Source organism: Nothoprocta perdicaria, unplaced genomic scaffold (assembly GCF_003342845.1).
Source record: "Nothoprocta perdicaria isolate Ctin4 unplaced genomic scaffold, notPer1 scaffold_422, whole genome shotgun sequence".
Lineage (NCBI taxonomy): Eukaryota > Metazoa > Chordata > Aves > Tinamiformes > Tinamidae > Nothoprocta > Nothoprocta perdicaria.
The window spans coordinates 297,092-303,108 of record NW_020455669.1 but is presented as its reverse complement, the minus strand read 5'-3'; positions in this window follow the sequence as shown (position 1 = coordinate 303,108).

The following is a 6,017-nucleotide window of genomic DNA, read 5'->3' as shown; positions in this document are numbered from 1 at the left end:
CATAGTAAAAATCTAGACATTTTCATACTACTATCTTGCACAACCTTCAGCATGCAATCCTGCTGTTCTCAAAGCCAATACAAATAATGCTGTTTTCACTGCAACTAACATGGGTTGAGCTTTCATATGCAATACACAGTATGTTGCTGGCTGCTTTAGAAGGCTAATGCTGTATATATTACATGATGGCTTTATATTTTTTTGCTGAGGAAATGGCATATAAAGACTTAATCCTCATAAAAAAGAAATCCAAACATCCTGAGCACATATCCTTTCACATAAGCAGAAATGGGCTTGACTTTAATTCATGAATCTGTGGAAAAATATTACCTTGCATTACTCAAGTGCCCTGGTTTACTAAAACTACCAATCGCACTATAAATGGCAGGGAGAATGATAGACATGTATAAGACAACTAGATTTTATTTGTTAATTCTCAGAAGTTCTGGAGAAGAAAATCTACTAATTCCAATTTCTCTCACCATTCCTTCCTTCATTTAACTGTACCAAAGCTGACTAAACTCTGATTAGCACAGAAAAAAAGAGAGACTAAAATAGAGATTTAGACAATGGCAAATCTTAAACATTCTTGCCTGGAAACACAGATAAATAAAAATAAAAATACAAGAAGCAGAAAAACATACAGAAAACTATACTGACACACAGGGCTGACTAGGCAAACAGTCCAACCTAAAATGGGTTAAGTCTAAGCAAACAGCTGTGTGGTCACAGCCCAAAAAATCCCTTCTCCNGCAGCAACCTATAAAGTATATAATACAAATCCCTTATCTTTCATAGCTAGTTAAGAACAACATGATTTAGAGAGGAAGAGATAATTCAAGAGATTTCATCTGCATGCAGTTCCTCAATATCCTTCAGGTAAGAGAGCAGATGTTTTCATGAGGATTTTTTTTTAAAACAGAGATGACAAATGTCAAACGGAAAAGCAGACAGGAAAATCTGCATAAAAATAAACAATATGTTCTCACAAAATCAGTTCCAGAAAATTTGAAGGACCCCAACTGTAATGTAAGATGACAAACTTCTTTCAAGTATACAAAAATTCTCATACCAGAGTCATCTCAAGGAAGCACAGTAAAATATGCCCTGGAATCTGTGATTTGGCTCTTCACCTAAATTCAACAAATTAAGATAAACTGCTTGAATTGCCTATGAATTTCCAACCCTCTTTTGCCTTGGATATCACATATTTCAAAAAAGGGCAATTTGATCTGAAATATATATATATTTCATTCTGAATTCACATTTCTGAGTTCTTACAACTCCCCACCAAGTTCTCTCAAACCACGTTCTTGCCCAACACCCTACCTTATGAGATAAAGCACTTTGGTGAGCAATTTAGGTGCAGCTACAGAAAGCTACCCCATATGTCAGAGACTGTCAGCTCCCCACAGCCAAGTTGCTTCTTTCCAACCCCCACCTCACTTAAGACTTTCAGATTGAAACTTCAATTGTACTCAAACATATTAACCCTTGCACGACATTATCTCATTTGCTTCATCCAGAACACTTTTCCATTTGAATAGTCTTCTTGGCTCATCATAACTACTTCAAATGTCTGAATGTGTACATTACAGTTAGCTATTCTGCAAGATTATCTTTACATTAGGCCTACAGATACTTTATGTTCCTTCAAGTGCAGAATGATTAAGCATAACAAGGTCACCTCTAGCAACAGCTCCCTGATCATACAGAGATATAAAAGCATGTCAATACCACTCTGCTAAATAGCGAGTTGGGCCCGAGTCTTATCTTCCTTACTCATTTTGCTCCTGTCTTTTGCCGAGTAATTCCCAAGTGCAATTTGATAAGACAATTTACACTATCTCTGCAGTTTATTGCCACTATCTTCTACCTTCCTACCAAGCCACTCTACACTGTCAGACACAACTGAATTGTTTCTTAACACAACTACAGCTATACTTGCTTCTGAAGCTGCTCTTCCCCTCCCATTTTTTAAGCAGCAGAAAACAAGGCTTTATCCCTTGATTAGTCAACAGAAATTCTCCTAGGAACACAAGTTTCCTGCTGCTCTGTTGGACATAGTCTTATAAAAAAACCAAATCAATTAATACTTTGGCCACTGTAATGCTTTTGACGTTTGCAGTTCTTTATACACCACAATCCAAACAGGCAACAGTAAAATTTCCTTATTTTCATAACAGAAAAACTGAACTGTCTTCAGCAAAAATACACACCAGGATGAGGGAAAATAGAATTTTAGTACCTTTGCACAAATCTCACTCTTCACTTATCTATGTGCAAGAAAACAAAAAACATGAATAAATGAACACTTTATAAGGAAGATTTAATACTGGGTAGTAAAGGAGTTGTTGTCAATGATGACTACTTCATTAAAGCAAGTGTTTTCAGTAATAACCATAATCTCAAAGTGAACAATTTACTACTTTATCTCCATAATGACAGTAGTGTGAATTAAAAGCTTTCCCCTCCCCAAGTAGCTCAATTTTTTCTCAGGGAATCATTGTAGTCATTTTAGAATCCCAAAGAGAATTCAGTCAGGTCTTCAAGACCACTCGAAATAAATATCTTGTAGTTAGAGCTGGCTGATAACATTATGCGATCAAACACAACCACTGTAATCCAGTTTTCCAAAGATAGTAGTTTCTTTCCTCCATAAGACATTCCAATATATTTTGGAAATAGCTTTTAAAGATAACACAAGAAGCCTCTTTAAAACTGCTTAAACAGAGAGATGGGGGCAGGAGGAAAGTGAGAAATTGATCCAGTTCATGCTTTTAACAGCAGCGAACAACAACTTCACTTAATCTGTATGTACGGATTACAGTGTTTGGATATGACCACCAGTTTGAAGATCCACTACCAACTAATGGAAGGTTATTTTTGTTTGAATGATACAAGAAAAGAGGAGATAAAGTTCAGGCAGCTAAGTGAATGACCTGAAGGTAATACAGATGACCAGTGACAAAGCCAAGAATAGAGGATAGGTCTCCAGAGCAGTTCAGGGCCTTTTCTACTGAGCTTCTTCACTGTCCTGACCACACTGCATAATCATTCCTTCTACGTGACTCATACCCATAATAAAGAAAGCAACAGAGGAGAGGCAATTAAGAAAAGGAATATATAAAGTATAACAATATATAGCACATTATGGGTAACTTCTATGACCTATTTCTTGTCACTTGAGCTGATTTAACAATAGGTTAAATCTATAGCACTCTTGTGCTGAATGCAGTTACTTGAATAATTCCTCTGGCACGGACTTTCACTGTGAAAGTCTTTAAAAGTCTCTCTTCTACGGGTGTTGCAGTGCAGAAACTGCACAAGGAGGATGAAACAAGCTGGAAAAGCAAGCGAGACATGGCAAAACTATACACTTTGACAAGAGTTAAGAAAGTTGTTTCTGGAGGGCCCATATTAATGCTAGTACAATATGCAGACAGAACAAAGAATTAAATAATTTTGTTCACTTAGCTTTAAGTGTGTTATTATTAGATTGTGGGGAAAAAAGTTCTGATACTGACACATTCCTTAAGTTTTTAAAATTAAAAAATAAAGCCTTTATTTTCAGAATTACATAAAACCCTGTGAATCATTACACAGTATTTGCTAACATCCTGCAGAATTACTGGACTTGGCCAGTTTACAATGCTTAGAGCACCACCTACAATTAAAGAGATTCTGTCCAGAAAACATATGTACAGAAGCAGTGTATAAAAGCACTTCGAGACTTACAAAAACAATACTATATATCAATAGTAATTTTTCAATTAACTTAACATATAGTCAGATAAAAACAGGCCCCAACAGCAGCACTATGCTGAAAAGGAATCTCAATATCCTTCTGTTGTAATATTGTAACTCTTTTGCTAAGAAAAAGAGAAACAATAATCTGAAACAAGCAAAAATATAGTACCTAGAAGGGGGGGAGGGGGGCGCGGGAAATAGAAAAATCGGGACTTTGTTTCCACAAGCTACAGAATCTGATAGGGAAAAAGACTGAGGCTAAGATGTATTAAAGATGGTTCTCTGGGAGGGGGTTGCAATGTTTATGAGTACTTCTTTCCCTATCCAATAAACTTTGACAGAAGTAAAACCACAACACAGGATGGTTTTCTTATTTATATACTCTCCTCAGTATCACCAAGAGAAATATCTAGCTCAAGATGAAAAAAAAAAAAATTTAGATCTCATGCCTAGAGCAAGGGCACACTTTTTAATTGTGGTACTTCATGACCTTTGCAAAGTCATTCTTTTTACAAAGGCACTAAGTAAGTTCAAGTGTTGCACAGGAGTATCACATTTTCAGGAAAGCTTTCACTGTATTACATTCCATCCTCCTTGTTACAGAAAATTTACACTGAAAACAGCAGCTTGGGGCAGCTACAATGATATGCTTAGAGGAGACGACCTGTTTTAATAAGGCACTATCCCCAACTTGTGAGTAATGATAAAACCTTGTGAATGATCCCAGCTTTGAAAAAGGAGCATTATGTTCTTTGTAGCGTAGCTGCCAATTGACACTATCCCCTTTTTGCAATTCGAGCAAGCACATGTTTCTACAGCAAGATATGTTGAAAAAGTATTTCTGATATAATTCATGGGAGAAAATGTTTCAGAATTAGAAACCTAGATTACCTTCTTTCCAAAAGAAGATGGAAAGAGGATGGGTTCCGTTATACATTTATATCAGCACACAACTCAGGTTTGCTCATTATCACAAACACAAACCAATTTTGTGAACACACAGAGCTTCCAGAGGGTGATTTCCCATAGCTTTGGCAAAATGAATTACTATTTATGGTTCACAGTGTTGGGAGGGGTGAGTGGGGAGGCGGGGGGAGCAGAAGAAAAGGAGAACAGGGGTAGGAAGCAAGCAGCAGTAGTTCAGCCAGCTGCTCCGATTCATAATGTGTTTGACCTCCCTATAAGTCATATCATGAGAGGATTCACTTCTGCAGTAATGCTAAAATGAGAAGTGTCAGGAAGCGTCCAGCTTTTGTCAACACAAGATAAGAACACCAGTGTAACAGAAGCAAAGCATGCACTGTTGCACCACCACTTTGGTAGTGCTGGGGACAGGGCCCAATCGCACTACCAATTACACAGGACTTTTTTCTTTGAGCTAAGGACTAAAGGATCCCTCACTATAGTAGTGATATATATATTTTAAGGTCACACACCACCTCCATCCTTAAGCTTTCCTATGCAAGATTCTTGATTGCTCAGAGATATTAAATAGGAAAAGAACAGCTCAAAACAAGGTAAAGTTTACCTTTATATCTACATCGGATGCTTTACATTATAAAGCTTTAAATTATTAAAGGCCAATGCATCTTTTTTAAGCACCAGCAGACAAAATAAAAGGTATTTTAAACTTATTTCAGAGTTTGTATTTCAAAAGTTCTCTATCTTCCTTGTTAAAGATATGAGCAATTAGTATCATTTTAGTATTCTAAGCAGTATTTTGGCTCAAGTAATGTTTTCTTTGCAGCATGACTACTATCTTAAATGGAAATTTGGAGAGCACAGTAAGAGCCCAGATTGCGGGATGTCTTAACGCTGTAATTAAGAGTCATGGCACACCTCCTTTTCCTCTTTAAAACACAGAGCGATACACATGCCACCTATAGAAGAACTCATAGGCCGGTACCCATTATAAGATACAGATTTTGTATACCGACTACCATAAACTAACATGCTACACATATTAAAGCATATCCATCACTTAAAGAGTGTCATTAACGTATAGATATTATAGCTCCAGGGAGGAAAGGCGTATGATTTTCTTTTCCAATAATCCCTTCGGGCTTCCCCGAGCCTCACGGACAGCCCGCGTGTCGCGCGCTCCCCACCCAACAGCCCGGCCCCGGCGCGCGGGGACGGTCACGGCCGTTGCTGCCGCACGGGCACGGCGGAACAAAGCACGCGCGCTGCCTGCCCCCCGGCCACGCGAGTCGCCGCCGGGGTGCTCGCTCGGCGGCCGCTCCCCGCCACGCGCAACACGTCGCCGC